The following is a 14,778-nucleotide window of genomic DNA, read 5'->3' as shown; positions in this document are numbered from 1 at the left end:
GAAAGTGGGTGACCCGCACATCACGTTGAGCTCTGGGGACCTGCAGGGACACAGCGCACAGGAGGTGGACACGGTAAGGCAGACGGGGCTGGGCCAGCGAAGTGTCCGGGTGCATTTGTAACTGTGTGAGAGCACACACCCACATACACACATTTACACACTCACACACACGCAGAGCCTCCTGCTCTAAACACCTCCAAGGGACTCGAGCCCTCCTGCGTCTGTGAGGACGGAAATGGGAAGCAGGTCTCGGGCTCAGAGCCGCCCCCAGCAGCACAGGCCAGAGCAGTGGCTGCAGACAGAGTGGAGCTCAGTGCCCCTGGAGCTGAGAGCAGCTGGATATCACCCCCACCCTGCGCCCCCCCAACCCCTCCCCCTACAGAGCAAGTGTGTGGTGGTGAGCTCCCTGCTGACATAGTGACAAAGGAAACAAGAAAATTGCCAAATGCCACGACTTTGGGACCCACTGACATGCAGTGCATCGGTTTGGGGTCTAGGGAATTGTGTGGGGGTCATGTGACCTTGGAATCTGAGGCACGCCCTCTGTGTCACCTCTCAAGCTGATGGTCTTTATCAATTCCTGCTGAGGGAATGTGCTGAATTAGAGGCACTGTGAAGCAGAGCCCCAGAGGGAAGCGCCAAGAAGGAGAACCTGGCGCCAGCTCGCGTCATCGCCCTGGGACAACACAGGCCTCCCTGGGCCCCCAGCTGTCATGCGGTCCCTAAAGTTCAGCTATCAACGTAGCAAACCTCAGGATGCGGGGTGTGGCCAGGGCCGTGCAGTCATGACTGGTTCTCCTTCTGTCTCTGCCTCTGCCCCTGTCCCCGTCCCCCCAGCTGGCCCAGAGCCTCTTATCCCAGAAGAATGGAGGACTTTGTTTGCATTTGGACTCGTGGCTGAGCCTTGGGTTCAAAACTTTCATCAGGCGTCTACACAGTGTAAACATAAACACAGAGGGGAAGCATTTCATGAAATTTATTGTGGACAGAATCTGTTTGTTTATAAAATAGATCTACATTTGGTTGGTGATTATGTAAGTCTTTTCAAATTATAGTCTGAAGTGAGCCACAGAAGGCCTTGCTCTCTGCCGGCCCTCTGCCTCCTTTCTTCCAGAAGGCAAAGGTTTGGGTGTCCACTGGGGGGGTTTGCCTGGATGTCCAGCTGTTCCAGCACCATTACTTGAAAGGGTTCCTTCCTCACCGGATGGCTTTCGCACTTTCGTCAAAAATCAGTTCATGTTTGTTGGGCCTATTTCTGAGTTTTTGTGATGTTCCGCTGAACTTTGTGTCCCTGACTGTAATATCACAGAGACATCACCGCTGGGCACAGAGCACGGTTTTCTTTGCATCTGTTGGGGTTACATTGCATTTTGGGACGAAAGACACTTTCCACCTGCTACTTCACCCCGTGTTCTCTGACCTGCGCGCTGGCCAGGCGTTTAGGTGGGGCTGTGTGAGGGGGCCGTGTGAGGAGGCCGAGGACGGCTCCTTCCCCTCCTCCCTTCCTTCCTTCTCTCTTTCCTTTCCTTCCTTCCCTCCCTCCTTTTTTCCTTCTTTCCTTCCCTTCCTCCTCCCTCTCTCCCTCCCTCCTCCTTCCTTTCTTGAGGCATCCCTAGAGAAACTTCCATAAGTAGCTGCCATGCTCTGAAGGTGATGCCAACAGCATCGTGACCCACGGCAGTGACCTCCCACCCTTCCCACTCGGCCACCACCCGCCTCGCCTCGTGGGCTCCCTGAGTGCAGCCCTCGCCGGGGCCTTTCTGAAGGGTGGGGCTGGGAGGGCTTCTTTTTGGGGAGTGGGTACAACGTCCGTCCCAAGGCTGGTTGAGAGGCTCAGAGGTGACCCTGCTGTGACCTGCCAGGAGCACCCTCCCCCCCCTTCCCTGCCCCGAAGCCCCCTCTGTTGGCTTTTAGGAATGAGGATGAGAGTGAGCACCCAGTGGGGACTGGCCCGGAGCACCAGTGACTTGCCCCGGTTCGCCTCTCCGTCCCGCGCACGCTGCCTCAGAGGTTGGGAAGGATGGTTTTCAAAGCCTGCAAGGCCCCAAGTCTCTCCTGCACTTAGTTTCCAGTTTGCAGTGTCCAGTGTTCACACCATTTAAAGGGCACCCGGAGCAATGTCCCCTCCTGCAGAAGCTGAGGACTGATGCCTGCCGAGGATGGACTCACCTTTTTTTGAACTTTCCTTCCTGCAGTAATAAAATGAATTCAATGTGCAGAATGAAATATTCATGTGGAGCTTTTTATTAGGTTGCAAACCAGCAAGATGAAGAAGGAAAATACTCCTGAGGGCAGTGTGACTGAGAATAGAGCTCAAAGACGTGGAATCGCAGAAACGGACTGTCCCCCAGCCAAGGCTGAGGCCTGCAGCTGGACAGGCCACCAACAACGCCTGCCAGAACGTGGAATCGCATCCCCACAGCCCGGCGGTTTCAGTGCTGCACTCCCCTGAAGCCTGCAGAGAGCTGGCTCCTGCTCTCTGGGGAGTCACAGCAAATCCAGAACTGAGATTGGCTGTCTGTCCTGACAGGTGTCCCCAGGACATGCAGATGCACACTGCCCTCATGGTGGGTTCCATGGACCCACCCCTGGAGCCACGTGGCAAAGTCACACCGTGTCCAGGAAGCCATGACAGGATTCCCACCTGCCCCAAAGCTGTGTGTTTTGTGCTCATGCTTCCCTCCCTGTGACTCCCGGCGTGGGGGGGGGGGGGGGGGGCGGGGGGGGGGGGGGGGGGCCTCTGCTTCATCAGTGCCCCATGGACGAGTCCTCAGTAACCGCCTGGAGCAGCTCCGGGCCGGCCGCCTGGGTCCAGCCGGCTCACCAGCTGCTGGCTCTCCTCCACCTTCGGGCGCACCAGTCACTTCTGTGTCAGTTTCCCCAGCTGTCCTGGGTGACGGGCTGGTGGGGGAAGGAACGAGATGGTGGGGAGACGCCGGGGCCTTCTGCGAACAACCTGTCATCCGTCGGGGCTGTGGTCCAGGTGCTGTTGTAAAGCCAGCGGGACAGTGTTCCGTGAAACAAACTTCAAAGGAGGGCTTTCTACTTTGTTTTTCATTTTATTCTGACTAATACGTGTCAGTGGGCCGCCCCTTCTCCATCTGGGCCAAGTTGGCTTTTGGAAAATTAAGTGTGAGGATGACAGGCAGGGGCGGCTTCAGCTGGAGCACGGGGCGGGGGCTGTTTGGACCGGGCTGAGCTGGGACACAGAAGCGTCGAGTTTCAGAGCCTGAGGTGCTCCTGTTTCTGAATGCGGCGGTCTGAGGGGAGCTTCACTGAGAGCCGCGCTCGGCGGGGTTTGCACCCATGGCCCACACGCTCCCTGTCCTCGAGGCGCCTCAACCCACTTTAAAGTTTATCCACAAAAAGCATGCAGAGAAGGACGATGCGGGGCCACGGCCTTGCAAGCACAATCCTCATCATCTTTATTTGCTTCAGAAGAAGCTGAAGGCCAGTTTTCAGAAGATGGGGCGACAGTTTTAATCCTGTTATCAGAAAAATAACAATACCTAGCAAAAACCATCTTACCACAAATGTCCCAGTTTCCAAGACAAATGACACTTTGGTTTTGAGATTTGCTTTGATTTTTCAAAACTATGATTACAAGATGAGTGACTTAACGTTTCACTGGAAACTACTACCCAACCACGGGGAGAAGTCCGTGTGAACAGGAGGCGCAGAAACCCACCGCCAGAAGCTTGCGTGCCCTGCTCATGCCTGGAAAGGCAAGTGAGGACAGTGACGTCGCTCCAGTTCTTCTGCAGGTGACAGGTGACGCAGGTTTGCCTGGGGGCGTTGGAGGTGTGCGGGCGTGCCTGGGGGCTCAGGGCCGCAGGGCATCGAGGCTCCCTCTGAGCTGCCTCCTCCAGCAGCTGCTTCCCTTGGCCTTGGGAACTGAAATTCAGGAGGCGTCCTGTCGCACGTGTTTGCTCACAGCTGACTGGAAATGGAGTGTTGGCTGTTTCATTGCTTCGTGTCTTCCAGGTTCTGGGTGGAGGCACCACCTCCCCAGAAAGGCAGGCCTATTCCCTCCTCCCGGGGGCGGCCAGAGGCAGCGGGAGGGACGGGCCCACCATGCCACCGCAGACGGTCTTCCCCTTCCTCCCAAACACCTGTCAACTCTAACAGCCTGTTGGTTTGTTTGTGAGAGAGAGCTGATCACTGACCACTGACCGCTAGGCTGGTGAGGGCGCCGCTGCCCAGGGAGGTAGCAACCCACAGGGCACCATCTGGGTCTCTCTGGGAACCCACTTCCCATCCTCAGTCTTCGGTCACCTCACCAGCCCTCCCATTAGGGGGGACCATTTGTTCCCATTGACCATATGATGTGGTCAACCTTTTTCCTACTGATTCCCAGAGACTTCCCCCAAATCCCATTAAGCTATGAAGTCCTGGTCCTGCCAGCACCTTGTTCTCAGCATCCCTGTCTGCAAAGGGGCTGAGACGTTGCCCAGCTGTGAGCTGACACGCAGACCGCCTGGGGTCATGGATGGGGCAGAAGACACGCACCCCACTGGTCAGAAACACAGAGCTTCACGAGCAGCAGGCGGGGCACCAGACCCTGTCTTGGGGCCTGTGTGCCCGGCTCCCCTTGTGGTGCCTCTCAGGGCTCCTCCCAACTCCTCCACAGAAGGGATGTGGGGGTGCCCACCCCAAGATGCTCCCCGGGGGCCCTGGCTGCCCAATCTCAGGGCCCAGCACCCAGTCCTCCTGGCAGAGAGCGCCGGGCTCAGCCTGGGAACGCAGCTCCTGGCGATGCCCCCTGTCCTCGAGGTGGCGAATTCACCAAGGGACTGGCTCTCAATGCAGAACGCAGGACGGCACCCACGTCTTTCCCCGCCACCAGTGAGGCAATAGCTCTAGGTCAGGGAGGAGGCGTGGCCGGAGGCCAGGGGCCCTTTCTTGTGCTTTTGTGTTGGTGGAAGGAGCAGGAGAGGCCCAGGGAGGCTGGTCTGCACCAGCAACTGCCAGAGGGGGGCTTGTGGGTAAGCAGAACCCCACAGATATGCAGATGTCGGGAGCATCGGCAGAGGCAGGCGAGGGAGGGGATAAGAGAGAGGGAGGGGAGAGGAAGGAAGGGGGAGGGGGGATAGGGGAGAGAGGGGAGAGGGGGTCACTGCTGGCCCCACCTCTGGGAAGAGCTCAGGGTCTTGTGGGGGAGGACAGGAAAGGGAGTAGCTGCCTAAGAGAAGCCAGAAAAAGTGCGTTTTAGGAAATGTCTCTGATTATTAGGACTCTAATGCTCTTCTTTTGTTTTCGTTTTCATTAATAGGGCAGTTCAAAAATAAACTGCATTCCACTTATTTTGGCTGCTTCAGACTCCTGCCTGCCCAGGCTTGGGCTCTAGGCCCCGGGCAGACCCCACCCGGGTGTTTCTAGGCCCTGGGAGCCTCCGGAACCTCCCAGAGGGCTCAGGCCCCACAGACGGAGCTGCTGCCAGGAGTGGGCCTGGTGCTGCTACATAGCTTTTCCCCGAGGCCCACTCTGTAAGGCCAGCTGCGCCCCCTCCCAAATTGGGCCTGGGCCCCCGGGAATCATGGGCTGACCCTCCTCAGGAGTGATGCTGGACAAGCATCAGCCACATGGGGGGAGGACACCACACAGCAGGCCCCACAGAGGAGAGGAGGGGCGGTGGGCACAGGGGGCGGTGGACATAGGGAACAGGGGGCACAGGGGACAGTGGGCACAGGGGAAGAGGGCACAAGTGGCAGAGAACACAGTGAGCAGAGGGCACAGGGGGCAGTGGGCACTGAGGGTGGTGGACACCAGGGGCAAAGGATATAGCGGGCACAGGGCACAGGGGTCATGGGCACAGGGGGCAGTGGAGGCACAAGGGGCAGAGGGTGCAGGGGCTGGAGGGCACAGGGGGTGGAAGGCGCCAGAGGCAGAGGGCACAGGGGGCGGAGGGTATAGGGGGCACAGGGGCAGAAGGGTAGTGGGCACATGAGGTGGAAGGTGCAGGATGTGGAGGGGGCAGTGGGCACTGGGGGCAGAGAGTGCAGGAGGCAGAGGGCACAGGGACAGTGATGCAGAGGCACAGGGCTGCCGACCTCCAGCCTGGGCCCCTCTCTGGTAGTGTGAGCTGTGCTGTCCTTTTCGTCCGGCTGGTCCATGTGTCTCTCGCAGGACGCAGGGTGGATCCTCTGTGCTCCAGACAGTTATGGAAGCGCTTTTGTGACACTCCCTGGGGTTGGTCTCACTCACGCGGTGTCATCTGGATGGTGAGTGGCTGTGAGGGCCTCCTGCTGGGAGGGGCACAGGCGGCCGGGGAGCAGCCCTGCGTCTGGCAGCTGTGAGCGTCCTGGTCGACCCGGGGCAGGGTCACAGGGCCCCAGGGCTCCCCAAGGCTCCACATGGCCCCTGGTCTGGCCTCACCATGACGTCCAAGAGGAGGCTCCGAGGCTGCCTTCATCTTCCAGGGCCCTGTGACCTCCTTTAGCAGCCCTTGCAGCCCCTCTGCCGGGAGCGGAGACTGGACGCAGCATCCCCTGGAGAAGCCAGGACCCTCCTCCACAGAGCCCTCCTGGCCCACAGAATCCCAAAGCGGAGCTGGGGGCACGACTTTTCCATCACCCCCAGATGACAGGGCATAGGCCAGGGAGGCTCCACGTGCCCGGAGTCTCCAGGGCCCAGTCGTGAGAGGTGGCGCCTGCGCTCCTGTCCGTCACTCCTTGCAGCTGGCAAGTGGACAGTTATGAAGATGGAGGGCGCAGAGCACCTGACCACCTTATTCTTGCCCAAACCAAACCACTCACCTTCTGGAGAAACCTCTGGTGCCTCCGTGAGGGGCTGTGGGAGCACAGCCCTGTGTCCTGGGCCTGGCTCTGTTCCCGCCCCTCTCCCACCTCCTCACTGCCCAGTTACCCCCCAGCCAGCCATTCGCAGAACATGCCCCACACAGCACAGTGCTCTGAATCTCCCCCGGAGTTTGTGCCTCCAATGAGGCCAAGGCAGGTGAGAGATGGGCCTGCGCAGAAGGAAGGTCTGTTGGAGCCCCGCTGTGGTGTCCGTGGCCTGCAGGAGCTCTACCCGACCAGGGAAGAGCAGCACCTGAGGGCCGTGTGCACCAGAGCGCCCACTTTCCTGCCCTTCCTCCAATTCCCACTGGGGCACACATGGCTGGGGACAATGCAACCACCTCACTGTGGAGGGTCTGGCGTCCAGTGTCTGTAACGGGCCCCTGGGCTCGGCACAGGTCTGGGGTCACACGCGAGGGCACATGTGTCCCTTGGAGGGTCTCCCTGCTCTCCACCATCCTGATTCTACCTACTGTCATGACATGAGCTCAGGGGCTGTGGGCTTTCCTGTATCCGACGAGAGGAGGTGGGTGGCTCTGCCTGAAGGTCAGGAGGCCACTTGTTAGGGGCATGAATTGCCCTCCTCTGCCCCTGGAAGGCTCGACCGACAGATGCTGTCCTTGCCGGCCAGGTTGGACCCCCAGCCTGCTTCCCACCTCCTCCGCCCCTCACACAGCAGGGGACTCTGGGAGGAGGCATGGGTGGGCTCGCTCCTCAGCTGTGCAGTGCGACCAGCAGGTGCTTCCACCATCACTACTTGAGTCGCCTCAGCTGCAGGGAGCGGGCACCCAGGCTCACGGCCCCCAGGGCAGCATGCTCCGTGAGCGGGTGAGGTGGGGTAGGTGGGAGCCGTGGTGGGCATGCCAGGACCCTCCTCCTCCTTTTTTTTTCACTGCATCTTGCGCCTCCAGCCCCCAGGAAGGCGGCTGGATGCCTCTGCATCCTGGAGGCAGCATGGTCTTCGCCTGGGGACACCGATCTGGCTCATTTCCTGGGTGACAGGCAAAGCTGCCAGCTTGAGGAGGCCAGAGCAGGGAAGGGCTCCAGGGGGCCATTTGGGCCGTGTGATCCGGCAGAGTCTGCGGCGTGACCTGTGGCGAGTCCCAGTGGGAATCACACTCAGACTCCCTGGGCCTGGAACAGGCCACGCCGCCTGCAGTGGAAACGATCCACCTCAGGAAACAACTTCTAGGACGCCCCCGAGCCCTGCTCGAGACAGGACGCCTGGCCGCAAAACACGGGGAGACCGTGAGGCCAGACTGCCGCTGGGCTGAGCCCGACACACCCTGGGCTCGGGGAGGCCAGTTGCCTCTCAGTGCGGTTGACCACATGGGGACCCTTCCACCTTCCACTGCGGGCGTCCCTCCTCACAGACGTGGATCTAGGGTGTGGGGGCCTTTCCTGCCTGCAAGGCCTGGGCCTGCACCACCTTGGGAGAGTATGGACCATACAGTCCCACGTCACATGGCACCGGGGACCTCTTTACGACAAATGAGGAGCGGGAGTGGACCAGGACCATCGCCCCTCCTTGTCCTGCAGAGGCGGCGGAGTCTGTGTGTGCCTCCCAGGATACGTACCCACTTCCTTGTGCAGAGCACATGTCACTATCTGCACACCATGGACCCCGGTGCCTCGGGATAGCATGCTCTTTGGTGAGATGAAAGCTCCTGGGGGCTCCAGCACCGGCATCGCCTCCAGACAGCCCCCAGGCCTCCATCCGCATCCAGGTCCTTCTTCAGCCCTGCCTGGGCTCCAGCCCATCCCCTCACTCCTTTCAGGGACCTGGTCTCATGGCCCCAGTGCAGGCCTGGCAGACAGGTCTCTGCACCCGGCTCCCGGCCGCCAGGGCATTCTGATGCCTGGACTCACCTGCATCTCCAGCGGGAAACATTTCATCTCTGTCCAGCCCTGACTCATTCACGCCCAAGCCTTCTGGGTGTCTCCCAAGAGACCCCTTTCAGAAGCTGCCCCTTCTTCTTCTCTAGAGGTCAGTGCCAAAGGGAAGTTTGGGGAGAAGCCAGTGGCCAGGTGGGAGGTCTCCATCCTTCCCCCTAAGAGGCCCGGCCAGTGCTGGTGTGGCTTCAAATAGCTCTTCCACTACACAGCCCAACCTGGAGGAGACAGGAGGGTAATAATGCTTGACAAGTTTTATTTTTAAATGTCTCTGCTCAGGCTGCAGGAGGGGACTTACATAATCCAGGCCGGTGTGTTTATGAACTTCAAGGTGAACCTTCGAAAAAGAGAGGGAAGGAGAGACAGAGAGGGACAGAGAGACAGACAGACAGAGGGGGAGACACAGAGAGAGGGACAGAGAGACAGAAAGACACACACACACACAGAGACAGAGAGGGACAGACACAGAGACAGACAGAGAGAGGAGCCTCCAGGGCCAGTCCAGCATAGAGAGGGCGGGCTGTCCTTGGCCACCTGGCCGTAGGCTGCCTCCACTAGGGGCTCAGGGTCTCCTGGCTGGCCACCCAGAGGGGCACCTGACAGTCTGGGGCCCACAGAGTAAACCCTGTGGCCCCCATGTTGCCCTTGACTCAGTGGAGCCATGCAACATGGAGAGAGCTCCATCCGAGACGACTGAGGCCCTGCTGCTCTGGGGGTCAACACAGCTCACAGAGGGTGCTGGAACACATGTAATGGAGCCGGGCAGTTCCTGGAAGGGCAGTCTCTCCATCTGAAGTTGGGGGAAGTCTTTGGGCTCTGGTGGGCCGACGGGCATCGTTCCCCACAGCTGCTGCTGGCCACTCTGCTGCCTCCCTCTGAGAAAGCCTGGACCCTGTCTCGTGTGGCCTCAGCCACATCCTGCAGGCTGGGTGGGCCCCTCTCCCTGACGGTGAGCCAGGATGTCCTGGGGGCTGAGGCCCAGCAAGGGGGTTTGTGCCTGAAGGTACCACACACAGGGAAGGCAGGCTCAGGGTCACCACCCCTTTCCATGCTGGGAGGGGCTGGCAGGGTTTGCTCTCTGGTGCTCTGCCAGGGTCCTGGCCCCAAATGGCAGTTGAAAGGGGCCCATGGACTCCTAGTGAGCCCACCCAGGACGAGGCCTAGTCACCACCAAGACTGCGGACCCTGAGTCCAGCCCAGCCCACGTCCCTGTGCACCCGGCCCCACCACAGCTCCCATTGGTGCCTCTGAATCACCAGATCAGCAGAGATCATCCCACCTGAAGAACAGAGAGAAAAACGATTTTTAGAAATAAAGAGAATGTAACCATAGCAAGTGGCCTAACATATAGATGTGGGAGTCCGGGAAGCTGAGGAGAAATACAATGGAGCAGAAACAATTTTGAAGAAATAATGGCCAAAATTTTCCTAAATTTGATGAAAAGCAAATGTACAGACCCAAGAAGCCTAGCAAATCCAAAGCAAAATAAATACAAGGAAACCACATCCAGCTAGGCTGGAAACTACAAATAAAGGGAACATTTTTAAAGCAGCTGGAGTAAAAAGTTGGTCCTTTAAAAAGATTAATGCAATTTTGATGTGTCCCTATGAGACCAACAGGGGGAAAAGCATAAATTACTAACATCAGAGATGAAAGAGAAGATATCACCAGAGATCCTCCAGTAATTAAAAGGCAAATCAAAGAATATGATAGACAATTTTATGCCAATAAATTTGATAACTAAGATGAAATGGAAAAACTCCTTGAAAAACACAAGTTAATCAAACCATCCTAGTATCAAACAGAAAATCTGAATGTCAATCCAGATCAAGAGGCATTTCACAAAGTGGTTGACTTGTACTCTACAAAAAATTCAAAGTTAAGAAATACAAAGGAAGGCTAAAGAAACTGTTCAAGATTAAAGGAGAGAGGAAATTCTGAGAGCTTGACTTCATATGGATAGTTTATTGAGCAGGAAACCGTTTGCGAACAGAGAGACTTCAAGGGGAAGTGGTCTCTGTCCCAGGTTTTCTGTAACAATCGCCCCTTTGGTCATCCTCTCAGAGAGAATGTTAGTGCTCTTCCTCCTTCTGCAGACGATCGAGGCTCGATTCTCATCTGCCAAGTCAGTGGCCACTTAAACACATTTAAGACTCGAGAGGATTCGACCCACAGGAGAGATTACGAGTGTTACTATCAGGAGGATGATTCCAAAGCCAAGGCGTCCATTGGCCCAAAATTAACCAACTAATCAAATCAATCAATCAATCAATTCAACCAACTGGTTAAATTATAATCAGATTTAGGTTTGACTTTTCCAAGCCAATGTGCTTTTTTCTGGATCATGCGTAATTGGGTTTCAATTTTTTCTGAGTTATTTGTGTAGGCACAGCCTGATGTATTAGCAATAACATATACTCTTCCTTATTCAGCTGGCAAATAGTCTAAGTTTACACAATTGTCTAAGATAACTCTGGCTAAAGAGTTCACAGATTTTTGCTGTAATTGCAGAGATTTTGCAATAGATAGGTCCCTTCCAACGAGGTTCAAGTGCAGTTTTTCGTTGATGTCTTCTCCAATAAACTAAGTCTCCAGGTTCTAATGTTTGGGGGACATGATCTGCTGTTGGAAGTGGATACACAGAAAGCTTCTGGGACCCGGTGAACATAAGCCTTTGGGTCTTACATCTGAGCCATGGCATGATCACCGAGAACACGACAAACGGGAGCGTGTCTGTCTCAGGAGACGGGGTTGCAGGTGAGCTTTCCCCAGAGTTAGGCCTCTGTACGGCGACAGCGATCGGGTATTATTTAATGAGAGGCGTTTCCATGGAAACAAAAGAAAAACAAAGGTCAATAGTTGGAGCAAATTGTAAACTCAGTTTCTGAGTCTGGAGAGCAGCCATTCAAGCAAATTCCTAGACTTGGGCTTGAATGATCTTTAGATGGTAGAATGAGGATGGCAGTTCAATCCAGTGGATGCCCTGGTATGGAGTTTGGATGTCTTTGATGATGTCGTCTGGTGGCCTGGTGAACTCTCTGAGGGGCCCACACAGAAGAAGGTAAGATTATCCCAAAGTGATCTTTTGTATGCCTCCTCTGAAGTTGACACCGAGCCATCCAGCTTCAGCCGTTCGGGTTTCAGGAGAAGGGTGGGTTTAGTTCTTAGTGATGTCGTGTCGGGAAGGTGGGAGGAAAATCGGAAACACTAGTTTGAAGAGCTGTAGCAGATATGTGAGGAAACTAGAAGAATTTAGGATGCAGTCCGGTCCTCCAGAAGATAGCAAAGTCTCAAAGACAATGAGCAGGACCGGCATCTGATAATGCATGCACTGCAGTTTTCTACTGAAATGCAATTTTTCTTTCTACTGTCACCCCCTTTTTACCAAAGATAATCACAGTAAGACTAATTTGTCTGCAAAATAAGTCTAGTCTCATTGAACTTGGCCTGATTAATTACACAAGTGCAGCAAGAATATGATTTTATGCATATTCTCAAATATGCTATTCCAGTCAAAGCTTTGGTAATATCCAAGGGCCTTTATAGGCTCCATAAAGTCTAGTTCTTTTTTTTTTTTTGAAGAAAAAGAAGGTTAGCCCTGAGCTTACATCCGTGCCCATCTTCCTCTACTTTATATGTGGGACGCCTGCCACAGCATGGCTTGAGGAGGAGTTGCGTAGGTCCCCCACCCAAGATCTAAACTGGCGAACCCCAGGCTGCCAGAGCGGAACGTGGGAACTTCACCTCTGCGCCATCAGCCGGCCCCCTGGGAACAGTTTTGGAATTTCCTGAGATGAGAGCCTTAAAGGTGTCTTTTTTTATGTTAATGAGGCTACTTTTGGAAAGCCCCCGTGTCACCTAAGGCTGGGGGCTGGTTGCCTGGGGAACAGACCCTGACCTTGGAGGATTAGAATTTTCAGTCCCACTCTCTGACCTCCAATGCTTTAATCAATCGTGCCTGTGTAATGAAGCCTCCATAAAACCCCAAAAGGACTGAGTTCAGAGAGCTTCTGGGTCAGTGAACAAGTGGAGATGTGGGGAGAGTGGCACATTCAGGGCACAGCATGGAAACTCCACGCCCTTCCCCCATGCTTGGCCCTATAGGCTCTTCCATTTGGCTGTTCCTGAGTTATATCCTTTTATAATAACCAGCAATCTAGTAAGTAAACTATTTCTCTAAGTTCTGTGACCTGCTCTAGCAAATTAATTGAACCCAAGGAAGGAAGTCGTGGGAACCTCCAATCTATAGCTGGCCGGTCAGAAGCACAGGTGACACCCTGGACTCGCGACTGGCACCTGAAGGGGAGACTGTCTTGTGGGACTGAGCCCTTCACCTGTGGGGTCTGACGCTGTCTCCACGCAGATGGTGCCGAAATGGAGTTGAATTGTAGGACACCCAGCTGGTGTTAGAGAATTGCTGGGTGGTGTTAAAACACACACACACACATTGGACCCTTGCAGTTCAGTCTCCTTTTCACTAAAATCTTGAAATGGAGCTTGGATTAAGACCTCAGCAACTCTGCGGTCCTCCCTGCTCTGGGCGTGGGGTCACCGGTATAGCTGGTTGGATGGTGTCCTGCAGAACGATGTGTCCACGTCCCGGCCCCTGGTCCCTGTGAGCGAGATGTCATTGGGAAATAGAGTCTTTGCAGACGTGATTAAGGGTGTCGAGATAAGATGGTGTCATTATGCAAGAAAGGAGACAGGGGACAGACACAGAGGAGAGGCCGCGTGAAGATGGAGGCAGAGACAGGGGTGACGTGGCCACACACCAAGGATGCCTGAGGACGTGAAGAGGTGGAAGAGGCAGGATGGAGCCTCCCCTGGAGCCTCCGGAGGGAATCTGAACTTGAGTGTGGACTTGGGCCCCCAGAACTAACAGAGACCATTTCTGGTGTCTGACCCACTCAGTGCGTGCTGGTTTGTGTGCAGCCCTAGGAAACCAACGCCCTATGGATCACCAGTCCCCCTGGTCACCTCTCCCTTCTCCTGACACGGGGCTTTGGGTATGCTCTCCACAGCAGCCTCAGGGGGTGAGCCTGCAGGAGGCTTGGGGCCACGTCCACCCACGCACATCTTCCCTGGAAGTGACAGCCCAGCCTTGTCTCTGCACCTTGTGGGGTGGGGCCGTCACAGGCTGCTCCCCTTTGAGGACTCTGTACACCCCACTGACACAGGGCAGGTGCCAGGAAATGGTGGACGGATGGAGGGGAGAAAGCATGACGGATTGAGCAAGCCCGGGCCTCTGCCGTGAACGGAAGTGGAAATGAACCTCAGAGGCGAAAGGGGCTTGGAGTCAACGAGGAGACCCATCTGAACAAAATTGACATTCATAAAACGAAGACGGAAAAGCTCTTACATTTTTCATTTCAATCAATGTGCATTCATAAACATCTTTATTTAGTTTTCATGTTGGGTGGGGAGGTCATTTAAATTTTAATTTCAATCACTAAAAATATGAGGGCTGTTATTCTTGCTCACTTTTTTTTCTTGGAAAAGATCGGAAGCTCCTTTCCCAAACAAAAATAAGTCGCTAGCTTAATAAATAATGAAACACAAGGCAAACTACTAATACTTAATTTTTCATACCTCTATGAATATTTCAGCAAATAATGGAAGGCTCCTTAGGTGCAATAACAAGGCCTCCAAGGGTGAGGGGACCAGCGCCCCCTTCTTCCCCGACCCTCTTGATGATATTTGTTTACAATGGAGGCAGGAATGAGTTTCACTTTCCGATTCATTGAAGAAAGATACTCAGATTCAAGATGACGCCTTTGGGTCCTCTCACTGGCAGGCCTCCCGGAGCCTCACTGTCCCTTCGTCTCCCAGAAGACACGGGTCAGGGCAGCGAACGCCGTCTTCACTTCTCTTCATGGCTTCTCTTCATGCCGGACACGTGCAAGCTCTTACCTCGAGTCGCAGTGACAGCCCAGTGACTTGAGTGTCCCCATGGAAGAGACAGCTGTCACTCTTGGGAGGGGGGACAGACGGGAACAGGACTGCTTGGGAACACACGTGTGGAGGAGTTTGTCACAGATACACACGCATGCTCACACTCATAAGAGCATGCTCACATGCACACTCACAC

This window comes from Equus quagga, chromosome 2 (genome assembly GCF_021613505.1).
Source record: "Equus quagga isolate Etosha38 chromosome 2, UCLA_HA_Equagga_1.0, whole genome shotgun sequence".
Lineage (NCBI taxonomy): Eukaryota > Metazoa > Chordata > Mammalia > Perissodactyla > Equidae > Equus > Equus quagga.
This window is presented reverse-complemented; position numbering follows the sequence as displayed.